Source organism: Symphalangus syndactylus, chromosome 16 (genome assembly GCF_028878055.3).
Source record: "Symphalangus syndactylus isolate Jambi chromosome 16, NHGRI_mSymSyn1-v2.1_pri, whole genome shotgun sequence".
Lineage (NCBI taxonomy): Eukaryota > Metazoa > Chordata > Mammalia > Primates > Hylobatidae > Symphalangus > Symphalangus syndactylus.
Genome location: NC_072438.2, coordinates 103,697,544 through 103,711,571, shown reverse-complemented (window position 1 = coordinate 103,711,571; position 14,028 = coordinate 103,697,544).

The following is a 14,028-nucleotide window of genomic DNA, read 5'->3' as shown; positions in this document are numbered from 1 at the left end:
TTTTCTACAGACAGAGTGTTTCAAAACTGCTCAATCAAAAGTATGGTTTAACTCTGTTAGCTGAATGCTCAGATCAGAAAGAAGTTTCACAGAATGCTTCTGTGTAGTTTATATTTGAATATATTCCTTTTTCCACTACTACGCTCTTAGCGCTCCAAATGTCCAGTTGCATTTTCAACAGAAAGAGTGTTCAGATCTGCTCAATCAAAAGTATGCTTTAACTCTGTTAGCTGAATGCACAGATCAGAAAGAAGTTTCACCGAATGATTCTGTGTAGTTTATATTTGAAGACATTCCTTTTTCCACTATTACCCTCTTAGCGCTCCGAATCTCGACTTGCATTTTCTACAAAAAGAGTGTTTCATAACTGCTCAATCAAAAATATGTTTTATCTCTGTTAACTGAATTTACAGATCAGAAATAAGTTTCACAGAATGCATCTGTGTAGTTTTTATTTGAAGATATTCTTTTTCCCAATGTAGGCCTCTTAGCGCTTAGCATGTCCAATTGCAGTTTCTACAGAAAGAGTGTTTCAGAACGGCTCAATCAAAAGTAAGGTTCAACTCTGTTAGTTGAATGCACAGAACAGAAAGAATTTTCACAGAATGCTACTGTGTAGTTTATATTTGAATATATTCCTTTTTCCACTATTACCCTCTTAGCGCTCCGAATGTCCACTTGCATTTTCTAAAGAAAGAGTTTTCAGAACTGCGCAATCAAAAGTATGGTTTAACTCTGTTAGCTTAATGAACATATCAGAAATAAGTTTCACACAATGCTTCTGTGTAGTTTTTATTTGAAGATTTATTTTTCCCAATAGAGGCCTCTTAGCGCTCAGAATGTCCAATTGCAGTTTCTACAGAAAGAGTGTTTCAGAAAGGCTCAATCAAAAGTAAGGTTCAACTCTGTTAGTTGAATGCACAAAACAGAAAGAAGTTTCATACAATGCTTCTGTGTAGTTTATATTTGAACATATTCTTTTTTCCACTATTACCCACTTAGCGCTATGAATGTCCAGTTGCATTTTCTACAGACAGAGTGTTTCAAAACTGCTCAATCAAAAGTATGGTTTAACTCTGTTAGCTGAATGCTCAGATCAGAAAGAAGTTTCACAGAATGCTTCTGTGTAGTTTATATTTGAATATATTCCTTTTTCCACTACTACTGTCTTAGCGCTCCAAATGTACAGTTGCATTTTCTACAGAAAGAGTGTTCAGATCTGCTCAATCAAAAGTATGGTTTATCTCTGTTAGCTGAATGCACAGATCAGAAAGATGTTTTACAGAATGATTCTGTGTAGTTTATATTTGGAGACATTCCTTTTTCCACTATTACCCTCTTAGCGCTCCGAATCTCCACTTGCATTTTCTACAGAAAGAGTGTTTCAGAACGGCTCAATCAAAACTAAGGTTCAACTCTTTTAGTTGAACAAACAGAACAGAAAGAAGTTTCACACAATTCTTCTGTGTAGTTTTTATTTGTAGACATTCTTTTTCCCAATATAGGCCTCTTAGCGCTCAGAATGTCCAATTGCAGTTTCTACAGAAAGAGTGTTTCAGAACGGCTCAATCAAAAGTAAGGTTCAACTCTGTTAGTTGAATGCACAGAACAGAAAGAAGTTTCATACAATGCTTCTGTGTAGTTTATATTTGAACATATTCTTTTTTCCACTATTACCCACTTAGCGCTACGAATGTCCAGTTGCATTTTCTACAGACAGAGTGTTTCAAAACTGCTCAATCAAAAGTATGGTTTAACTCTGTTAGCTGAATGCTCAGATCAGAAAGAAGTTTCACAGAATGATTCTGTGTAGTGTATATTTGAATATATTCCTTTTTCCACTACTACGCTCTTAGCGCTCCAAATGTCCAGTTGCATTTTCTACAGAAAGAGTGTTCAGATCTGCTCAATCAAAAGTATGGTTTAACTCTGTTAGCTGAATGCACAGATCAGAAAGAAGTTTCACCGAATGATTCTGTGTAGTTTATATTTGAAGACATTCCTTTTTCCACTATTAACCTCTTAGCGCTCCGAATCTCCACTTGCATTTTCTACAAAAAGAGTGTTTCATAACTGCTCAATCAAAAATATGTTTTATCTCTGTTAACTGAATTTACAGATCAGAAATAAGTTTCACAGAATGCATCAGTGTAGTTTTTATTTGAAGATATTCTTTTTCCCAATGTAGGCCTCTTAGCGCTTAGCATGTCCAATTGCATTTTCTACAGAAAGAGTGTTTCAGAACGGCTCAATCAAAAGTAAGGTTCAACTCTGTTAGTTGAATGCACAGAACAGAAAGTATTTTCACATAATGCTACTGTGTAGTTTATATTTGAATATATTCCTTTCTCCACTATTACCCTCTTAGCGCTACGAATGTCCACTTGCATTTTCTACAGAAAGGGTGTTCAGAACTGCGCAATCAAAAGTATGGTTTAACTCTGTTAGCTTAATGAACATATCAGAAATAAGTTTCACACAATGCTTCTGTGTAGTTTTTATTTGAAGATATTATTTTTCCCAATAGAGGCCTCTTAGCTCTCAGAATGTCCAATTGCAGTTTCTACAGAAAGAGTGTTTCAGAAAGGCTCAATCAAAAGTAAGGTTCAACTCTGTTAGTTGAATGCACAGAACAGAAAAAAGTTTCATACAATGCTTCTGTGTAGTTTATATTTGAACATATTCTTTTTTCCCCTATTACCAACTTAGCGCTACGAATGTCCAGTTGCATTTTCTACAGACAGAGTGTTTCAAAACTGCTCAATCAAAAGTATGGTTTAACTCTGTTAGCTGAATGCTCAGATCAGAAAGAAGTTTCACAGAATGCTTCTGTGTAGTTTATATTTGAATATATTCCTTTTTCCACTACTACTCTCTTAGCGCTCCAAATGTCCAGTTGCATTTTCTACAGAAAGAGAGTTCAGATCTGCTCAATCAAAAGTATGGTTTAACTCTGTTAGCTGAATGCACAGATCAGAAAGAAGTTTCACAGAATGATTCTGTGTAGTTTATATTTGGAGACATTCCTTTTTCCACTATTACCTTCTTAGCGCTCCGAATCTCCACTTGCATTTTCTACAGAAAGACTGTTTCAGAACGGCTCAATCAAAACTAAGGTTCAACTCTTTTAGTTGAACAATCAGAACAGAAAGTAGTTTCACACAATTCTTCTGTGTAGTTTTTATTTGTAGACATACTTTTTCCCAATATAGGCCTCTTACCGCTCAGAATGTCCAATTGCAGTTTCTACAGAAAGAGTGTTTCAGAACGGCTCAATCAAAAGTAAGGTTCAACTCTGTTAGTTGAATGCACAGAACAGAAAGAAGTTTCATACAATGCTTCTGTGTAGTTTATATTTGAACATATTCTTTTTTCCACTATTACCCACTTAGCGCTACGAATGTCCAGTTGCATTTTCTACAGACAGAGTGTTTCAAAACTGCTCAATCATAACTATGGTTTAACTCTGTTAGCTGAATGCTCAGATCAGAAAGAAGTTTCACAGAATGCTTCTGTGTAGTTTATATTTGAATATGTTCCTTTTTCCACTACTACGCTCTTAGCGCTCCAAATGTCCAGTTGCATTTTCAACAGAAAGAGTGTTCAGATCTGCTCAATCAAAAGTATGGTTTAACTCTGTTAGCTGAATGCACAGATCAGAAAGAAGTTTCACAGAATGATTCTGTGTAGTTTATATTTGAAGACATTCCTTTTTCTACTATTACCCTCTTAGCGCTCCGAATCTCCACTTGCATTTTCTACAAAAAGAGGGTTTCATAACTGCTCAATCAAAAATATGTTTTATCTCTGTTAACTGAATTTACAGATCAGAAATAAGTTTCAGAGAATGCATCTGTGTAGTTTTTATTTGAAGATATTCTTTTTCCCAATGTAGGCCTCTTAGCGCTTAGCATGTCCAATTGCAGTTTCTACAGAAAGAGTGTTTCAGAACGGCTCAATCAAAAGTAAGGTTCAACTCTGTTAGTTGAATGCACAGAACAGAAAGAATTTTCACAGAATGCTACTGTGTAGTTTATATTTGAATATATTCCTTTTTCCACTATTACCCTCTTAGCGCTCCGAATGTCCACTTGCATTTTCTACAGAAAGAGTTTTCAGAACTGCGCAATCAAAAGTATGGTTTAACTCTGTTAGCTTAATGAACATATCAGAAATAAGTTTCACACAATGCTTCTGTGTAGTTTTTATTTGAAGATTTATTTTTCCCAATAGAGGCCTCTTAGCGCTCAGAATGTCCAATTGCAGTTTCTACAGAAAGAGTGTTTCAGAAAGGCTCAATCAAAAGTAAGGTTCAACTCTGTTAGTTGAATGCACAGAACAGAAAGAAGTTTCATACAATGCTTCTGTGTAGTTTATATTTGAACATATTATTTTCCACTATTACCCACTTAGCGCTACGAATGTCCAGTTGCATTTTCTACAGACAGAGTGTTTCAAAACTGCTCAATCAAAAGTATGGTTTAACTCTGTTAGCTGAATGCTCAGATCAGAAAGAAGTTTCACAGAATGCTTCTGTGTAGTTTATATTTGAATATATTCCTTTTTCCACTACTACTCTCTTAGCGCTCCAAATGTACAGTTGCATTTTCTACAGAAAGAGTGTTCAGATCTGCTCAATCAAAAGTATGGTTTATCTCTGTTAGCTGAATGCACAGATCAGAAAGAAGTTTTACAGAATGATTCTGTGTAGTTTATATTTGGAGACATTCCTTTTTCCACTATTACCCTCTTAGCGCTCCGAATCTCCACTTGCATTTTCTACAGAAAGAGTGTTTCAGAACGGCTCAATCAAAACTAAGGTTCAACTCCTTTAGTTGAACAAACAGAACAGAAAGAAGTTTCACACAATTCTTCTGTGTAGTTTTTATTTGTAGACATTCTTTTTCCCAATATAGGCCTCTTAGCGCTCAGAATGTCCAATTGCAGTTTCTACAGAAAGAGTGTTTCAGAACGGCTCAATCAAAAGTAAGGTTCAACTCTGTTAGTTGAATGCACAGAACAGAAAGAAGTTTCATACAATGCTTCTGTGTAGTTTATATTTGAACATATTCTTTTTTCCACTATTACCCACTTAGCGCTACGAATGTCCAGTTGCATTTTCTACAGACAGAGTGTTTCAAAACTGCTCAATCAAAAGTATGGTTTAACTCTGTTAGCTGAATGCTCAGATCAGAAAGAAGTTTCACAGAATGCTTCTGTGTAGTTTATATTTGAATATATTCCTTTTTCCACTACTACGCTCTTAGCGCTCCAAATGTCCAGTTGCATTTTCTACAGAAAGAGTGTTCAGATCTGCTCAATCAAAAGTATGGTTTAACTCTGTTAGCTGAATGCACAGATCAGAAAGAAGTTTCACCGAATGATTCTGTGTAGTTTATATTTGAAGACATTCCTTTTTCCACTATTAACCTCTTAGCGCTCCGAATCTCCACTTGCATTTTCTACAAAAAGAGTGTTTCATAACTGCTCAATCAAAAATATGTTTTATCTCTGTTAACTGAATTTACAGATCAGAAATAAGTTTCACAGAATGCATCAGTGTAGTTTTTATTTGAAGATATTCTTTTTCCCAATGTAGGCCTCTTAGCGCTTAGCATGTCCAATTGCAGTTTCTACAGAAAGAGTGTTTCAGAACGGCTCAATCAAAAGTAAGGTTCAACTCTGTTAGTTGAATGCACAGAACAGAAAGTATTTTCACATAATGCTACTGTGTAGTTTATATTTGAATATATTCCTTTCTCCACTATTACCCTCTTAGCGCTACGAATGTCCACTTGCATTTTCTACAGAAAGGGTGTTCAGAACTGCGCAATCAAAAGTATGGTTTAACTCTGTTAGCTTAATGAACATATCAGAAATAAGTTTCACACAATGCTTCTGTGTAGTTTTTATTTGAAGATATTATTTTTCCCAATAGAGGCCTCTTAGCTCTCAGAATGTCCAATTGCAGTTTCTACAGAAAGAGTGTTTCAGAAAGGCTCAATCAAAAGTAAGGTTCAACTCTGTTAGTTGAATGCACAGAACAGAAAAAAGTTTCATACAATGCTTCTGTGTAGTTTATATTTGAACATATTCTTTTTTCCCCTATTACCAACTTAGCGCTACGAATGTCCAGTTGCATTTTCTACAGACAGAGTGTTTCAAAACTGCTCAATCAAAAGTATGGTTTAACTCTGTTAGCTGAATGCTCAGATCAGAAAGAAGTTTCACAGAATGCTTCTGTGTAGTTTATATTTGAATATATTCCTTTTTCCACTACTACTCTCTTAGCGCTCCAAATGTCCAGTTGCATTTTCTACAGAAAGAGAGTTCAGATCTGCTCAATCAAAAGTATGGTTTAACTCTGTTAGCTGAATGCACAGATCAGAAAGAAGTTTCACAGAATGATTCTGTGTAGTTTATATTTGGAGACATTCCTTTTTCCACTATTACCTTCTTAGCGCTCCGAATCTCCACTTGCACTTTCTACAGAAAGACTGTTTCAGAACGGCTCAATCAAAACTAAGGTTCAACTCTTTTAGTTGAACAATCAGAACAGAAAGTAGTTTCACACAATTCTTCTGTGTAGTTTTTATTTGTAGACATTCTTTTTCCCAATATAGGCCTCTTACCGCTCAGAATGTCCAATTGCAGTTTCTACAGAAAGAGTGTTTCAGAACGGCTCAATCAAAAGTAAGGTTCAACTCTGTTAGTTGAATGCACAGAACAGAAAGAAGTTTCATACAATGCTTCTGTGTAGTTTATATTTGAACATATTCTTTTTTCCACTATTACCCACTTAGCGCTACGAATGTCCAGTTGCATTTTCTACAGACAGAGTGTTTCAAAACTGCTCATTCATAACTATGGTTTAACTCTGTTAGCTGAATGCTCAGATCAGAAAGAAGTTTCACAGAATGCTTCTGTGTAGTTTATATTTGAATATGTTCCTTTTTCCACTACTACGCTCTTAGCGCTCCAAATGTCCAGTTGCATTTTCAACAGAAAGAGTGTTCAGATCTGCTCAATCAAAAGTATGGTTTAACTCTGTTAGCTGAATGCACAGATCAGAAAGAAGTTTCACAGAATGATTCTGTGTAGTTTATATTTGAAGACATTCCTTTTTCTACTATTACCCTCTTAGCGCTCCGAATCTCCACTTGCATTTTCTACAAAAAGAGGGTTTCATAACTGCTCAATCAAAAATATGTTTTATCTCTGTTAACTGAATTTACAGATCAGAAATAAGTTTCACAGAATGCATCTGTGTAGTTTTTATTTGAAGATATTCTTTTTCCCAATGTAGGCCTCTTAGCGCTTAGCATGTCCAATTGCAGTTTCTACAGAAAGAGTGTCTCAGAACGGCTCAATCAAAAGTAAGGTTCAACTCTGTTAGTTGAATGCACAGAACAGAAAGAATTTTCACAGAATGCTACTGTGTAGTTTATATTTGAATATATTCCTTTTTCCACTATTACCCTCTTAGCGCTCCGAATGTCCACTTGCATTTTCTACAGAAAGAGTTTTCAGAACTGCGCAATCAAAAGTATGGTTTAACTCTGTTAGCTTAATGAACATATCAGAAATAAGTTTCACACAATGCTTCTGTGTAGTTTTTATTTGAAGATTTATTTTTCCCAATAGAGGCCTCTTAGCGCTCAGAATGTCCAATTGCAGTTTCTACAGAAAGAGTGTTTCAGAAAGGCTCAATCAAAAGTAAGGTTCAACTCTGTTAGTTGAATGCACAGTACAGAAAGAAGTTTCATACAATGCTTCTGTGTAGTTTATATTTGAACATATTATTTTCCACTATTACCCACTTAGCGCTACGAATGTCCAGTTGCATTTTCTACAGACAGAGTGTTTCAAAACTGCTCAATCAAAAGTATGGTTTAACTCTGTTAGCTGAATGCTCAGATCAGAAAGAAGTTTCACAGAATGCTTCTGTGTAGTTTATATTTGAATATATTCCTTTTTCCACTACTACTCTCTTAGCGCTCCAAATGTACAGTTGCATTTTCTACAGAAAGAGTGTTCAGATCTGCTCAATCAAAAGTATGGTTTATCTCTGTTAGCTGAATGCACAGATCAGAAAGAAGTTTTACAGAATGATTCTGTGTAGTTTATATTTGGAGACATTCCTTTTTCCACTATTACCCTCTTAGCGCTCCGAATCTCCACTTGCATTTTCTACAGAAAGAGTGTTTCAGAACGGCTCAATCAAAACTAAGGTTCAACTCTTTTAGTTGAACAAACAGAACAGAAAGAAGTTTCACACAATTCTTCTGTGTAGTTTTTATTTGTAGACATTCTTTTTCCCAATATAGGCCTCTTAGCGCTCAGAATGTCCAATTGCAGTTTCTACAGAAAGAGTGTTTCAGAACGGCTCAATCAAAAGTAAGGTTCAACTCTGTTAGTTGAATGCACAGAACAGAAAGAAGTTTCATACAATGCTTCTGTGTAGTTTATATTTGAACATATTCTTTTTTCCACTATTACCCACTTAGCGCTACGAATGTCCAGTTGCATTTTCTACAGACAGAGTGTTTCAAAACTGCTCAATCATAACTATGGTTTAACTCTGTTAGCTGAATGCTCAGATCAGAAAGAAGTTTCACAGAATGCTTCTGTGTAGTTTATATTTGAATATGTTCCTTTTTCCACTACTACGCTCTTAGCGCTCCAAATGTCCAGTTGCATTTTCAACAGAAAGAGTGTTCAGATCTGCTCAATCAAAAGTATGGTTTAACTCTGTTAGCTGAATGCACAGATCAGAAATAAGTTTCACAGAATGATTCTGTGTAGTTTATATTTGAAGACATTCCTTTTTCTACTATTACCCTCTTAGCGCTCCGAATCTCCACTTGCATTTTCTACAAAAAGAGGGTTTCATAACTGCTCAATCAAAAATATGTTTTATCTCTGTTAACTGAATTTACAGATCAGAAATAAGTTTCACAGAATGCATCTGTGTAGTTTTTATTTGAAGATATTCTTTTTCCCAATGTAGGCCTCTTAGCGCTTAGCATGTCCAATTGCAGTTTCTACAGAAAGAGTGTTTCAGAACGGCTCAATCAAAAGTAAGGTTCAACTCTGTTAGTTGAATGCACAGAACAGAAAGAATTTTCACAGAATGCTACTGTGTAGTTTATATTTGAATATATTCCTTTTTCCACTATTACCCTCTTAGCGCTCCGAATGTCCACTTGCATTTTCTACAGAAATAGTTTTCAGAACTGCGCAATCAAAAGTATGGTTTAACTCTGTTAGCTTAATGAACATATCAGAAATAAGTTTCACACAATGCTTCTGTGTAGTTTTTATTTGAAGATTTATTTTTCCCAATAGAGGCCTCTTAGCGCTCAGAATGTCCAATTGCAGTTTCTACAGAAAGAGTGTTTCAGAAAGGCTCAATCAAAAGTAAGGTTCAACTCTGTTAGTTGAATGCACAGAACAGAAAGAAGTTTCATACAATGCTTCTGTGTAGTTTATATTTGAACATATTATTTTCCACTATTACCCACTTAGCGCTACGAATGTCCAGTTGCATTTTCTACAGACAGAGTGTTTCAAAACTGCTCAATCAAAAGTATGGTTTAACTCTGTTAGCTGAATGCTCAGATCAGAAAGAAGTTTCACAGAATGCTTCTGTGTAGTTTATATTTGAATATATTCCTTTTTCCACTACTACTCTCTTAGCGCTCCAAATGTACAGTTGCATTTTCTACAGAAAGAGTGTTCAGATCTGCTCAATCAAAAGTATGGTTTATCTCTGTTAGCTGAATGCACAGATCAGAAAGAAGTTTTACAGAATGATTCTGTGTAGTTTATATTTGGAGACATTCCTTTTTCCACTATTACCCTCTTAGCGCTCCGAATCTCCACTTGCATTTTCTACAGAAAGAGTGTTTCAGAACGGCTCAATCAAAACTAAGGTTCAACTCTTTTAGTTGAACAAACAGAACAGAAAGAAGTTTCACACAATTCTTCTGTGTAGTTTTTATTTGTAGACATTCTTTTTCCCAATATAGGCCTCTTAGCGCTCAGAATGTCCAATTGCAGTTTCTACAGAAAGAGTGTTTCAGAACGGCTCAATCAAAAGTAAGGTTCAACTCTGTTAGTTGAATGCACAGAACAGAAAGAAGTTTCATACAATGCTTCTGTGTAGTTTATATTTGAACATATTCTTTTTTCCACTATTACCCACTTAGCGCTACGAATGTCCAGTTGCATTTTCTACAGACAGAGTGTTTCAAAACTGCTCAATCAAAAGTATGGTTTAACTCTGTTAGCTGAATGCTCAGATCAGAAAGAAGTTTCACAGAATGCTTCTGTGTAGTTTATATTTGAATATATTCCTTTTTCCACTACTACGCTCTTAGCGCTCCAAATGTCCAGTTGCATTTTCTACAGAAAGAGTGTTCAGATCTGCTCAATCAAAAGTATGGTTTAACTCTGTTAGCTGAATGCACAGATCAGAAAGAAGTTTCACCGAATGATTCTGTGTAGTTTATATTTGAAGACATTCCTTTTTCCACTATTAACCTCTTAGCGCTCCGAATCTCCACTTGCATTTTCTACAAAAAGAGTGTTTCATAACTGCTCAATCAAAAATATGTTTTATCTCTGTTAACTGAATTTACAGATCAGAAATAAGTTTCACAGAATGCATCAGTGTAGTTTTTATTTGAAGATATTCTTTTTCCCAATGTAGGCCTCTTAGCGCTTAGCATGTCCAATTGCAGTTTCTACAGAAAGAGTGTTTCAGAACGGCTCAATCAAAAGTAAGGTTCAACTCTGTTAGTTGAATGCACAGAACAGAAAGTATTTTCACATAATGCTACTGTGTAGTTTATATTTGAATATATTCCTTTCTCCACTATTACCCTCTTAGCGCTACGAATGTCCACTTGCATTTTCTACAGAAAGGGTGTTCAGAACTGCGCAATCAAAAGTATGGTTTAACTCTGTTAGCTTAATGAACATATCAGAAATAAGTTTCACACAATGCTTCTGTGTAGTTTTTATTTGAAGATATTATTTTTCCCAATAGAGGCCTCTTAGCTCTCAGAATGTCCAATTGCAGTTTCTACAGAAAGAGTGTTTCAGAAAGGCTCAATCAAAAGTAAGGTTCAACTCTGTTAGTTGAATGCACAGAACAGAAAAAAGTTTCATACAATGCTTCTGTGTAGTTTATATTTGAACATATTCTTTTTTCCCCTATTACCAACTTAGCGCTACGAATGTCCAGTTGCATTTTCTACAGACAGAGTGTTTCAAAACTGCTCAATCAAAAGTATGGTTTAACTCTGTTAGCTGAATGCTCAGATCAGAAAGAAGTTTCACAGAATGCTTCTGTGTAGTTTATATTTGAATATATTCCTTTTTCCACTACTACTCTCTTAGCCCTCCAAATGTCCAGTTGCATTTTCTACAGAAAGAGAGTTCAGATCTGCTCAATCAAAAGTATGGTTTAACTCTGTTAGCTGAATGCACAGATCAGAAAGAAGTTTCACAGAATGATTCTGTGTAGTTTATATTTGGACACATTCCTTTTTCCACTATTACCTTCTTAGCGCTCCGAATCTCCACTTGCATTTTCTACAGAAAGAGTGTTTCAGAACGGCTCAATCAAAACTAAGGTTCAACTCTTTTAGTTGAACAATCAGAACAGAAAGTAGTTTCACACAATTCTTCTGTGTAGTTTTTATTTGTAGACATTCTTTTTCCCAATATAGGCCTCTTAGCGCTCAGAATGTCCAATTGCAGTTTCTACAGAAAGAGTGTTTCAGAACGGCTCAATCAAAAGTAAGGTTCAACTCTGTTAGTTGAATGCACAGAACAGAAAGAAGTTTCATACAATGCTTCTGTGTAGTTTATATTTGAACATATTCTTTTTTCCACAATTACCCACTTAGCGCTACGAATGTCCAGTTGCATTTTCTACAGACAGAGTGTTTCAAAACTGCTCAATCAAAAGTATGGTTTAACTCTGTTAGCTGAATGCTCAGATCAGAAAGAAGTTTCACAGAATGCTTCTGTGTAGTTTATATTTGAATATATTCCTTTTTCCACTACTACGCTCTTAGCGCTCCAAATGTCCAGTTGCATTTTCAACAGAAAGAGTGTTCAGATCTGCTCAATCAAAAGTATGGTTTAACTCTGTTAGCTGAATGCACAGATCAGAAAGAAGTTTCACCGAATGATTCTGTGTAGTTTATATTTGAAGACATTCCTATTTCCACTATTACCCTCTTAGCGCTCCGAATCTCCACTTGCATTTTCTACAAAAAGAGTGTTTCATAACTGCTCAATCAAAAATATGTTTTATCTCTGTTAACTGAATTTACAGATCAGAAATAAGTTTCACAGAATGCATCTGTGTAGTTTTTATTTGAAGATATTCTTTTTCCCAATGTAGGCCTCTTAGCGCTTAGCATGTCCAATTGCAGTTTCTACAGAAAGAGTGTTTCAGAACGGCTCAATCAAAAGTAAGGTTCAACTCTGTTAGTTGAATGCACAGAACAGAAAGAATTTTCACAGAATGCTACTGTGTAGTTTATATTTGAATATATTCCTTTTTCCACTATTACCCTCTTAGCGCTCCGAATGTCCACTTGCATTTTCTACAGAAAGAGTGTTCAGAACTGCGCAATCAAAAGTATGGTTTAACTCTGTTAGCTTAATGAACATATCAGAAATAAGTTTCACACAATGCTTCTGTGTAGTTTTTATTTGAAGATATTATTTTTCCCGGTATAGGTCTCTTAGCGCTCAGAATGTCCAATTGCAGTTTCTACAGAAAGAGTGTTTCAGAAAGGCTCAATCAAAAGTAAGGTTCAACTCTGTTAGTTGAATGCACAGAACAGAAAGAAGTTTCATACAATGCTTCTGTGTAGTTTATATTTGAACATATTCTTTTTTCCACTATTACCCACTTAGCGCTACGAATGTCCAGTTGCATTTTCTACAGACAGAGTGTTTCAAAACTGCTCAATCAAAAGTATGGTTTAACTCTGTTAGCTGAATGCTCAGATCAGAAAGAAGTTTCACAGAATGCTTCTGTGTAGTTTATATTTGAATATATTCCTTTTTCCACTACTACTCTCTTAGCGCTCCAAATGTCCAGTTGCATTTTCTACAGAAAGAGTGTTCAGATCTGCTCAATCAAAAGTATGGTTTAACTCTGTTAGCTGAATACTCAGATCAGAAAGAAGTTTCACAGAATGATTCTGTGTAGTTAATATTTGGAGACATTCCTTTTTCCACTATTACCCTCTTAGTGCTCCGAATCTCCACTTGCATTTTCTACAGAAAGAGTGTTTCAGAACGGCTCAATCAAAACTAAGGTTCAACTCTTTTAGTTGAACAAACAGAACAGAAAGAAGTTTCACACAATTCTTCTGTGTAGTTTTTATTTGTAGACATTCTTTTTCCCAATATAGGCCTCTTAGCGCTCAGAATGTCCAATTGCAGTTTCTACAGAAAGAGTGTTTAAGAACGGCTCAATCAAAAGTAAGGTTCAACTCTGTTAGTTGAATGCACAGAACAGAAAAAGTTTCATACAATGCTTCTGTGTAGTTTATATTTGAACATATACTTTTTTCCACTATTACCCACTTAGCGCTACGAATGTCCAGTTGCATTTTCTACAGACAGAGTGTTTCAAAACTGCTCAATCAAAAGTATGGTTTAACTCTGTTAGCTGAATGCTCAGATCAGAAAGAAGTTTCACAGAATGCTTCTGTGTAGTTTATATTTGAATATATTCCTTTTTCCACTACTACGCTCTTAGCGCTCCAAATGTCCAGTTGCATTTTCAACAGAAAGAGTGTTCAGATCTGCTCAATCAAAAGTATGCTTTAACTCTGTTAGCTGAATGCACAGATCAGAAAGAAGTTTCACCGAATGATTCTGTGTAGTTTATATTTGAAGACATTCCTTTTTCTACTATTACCCTCTTAGCGCTCCGAATCTCCACTTGCATTTTCTACAAAAAGAGTGTTTCATTACTGCTCAATCAAAAAT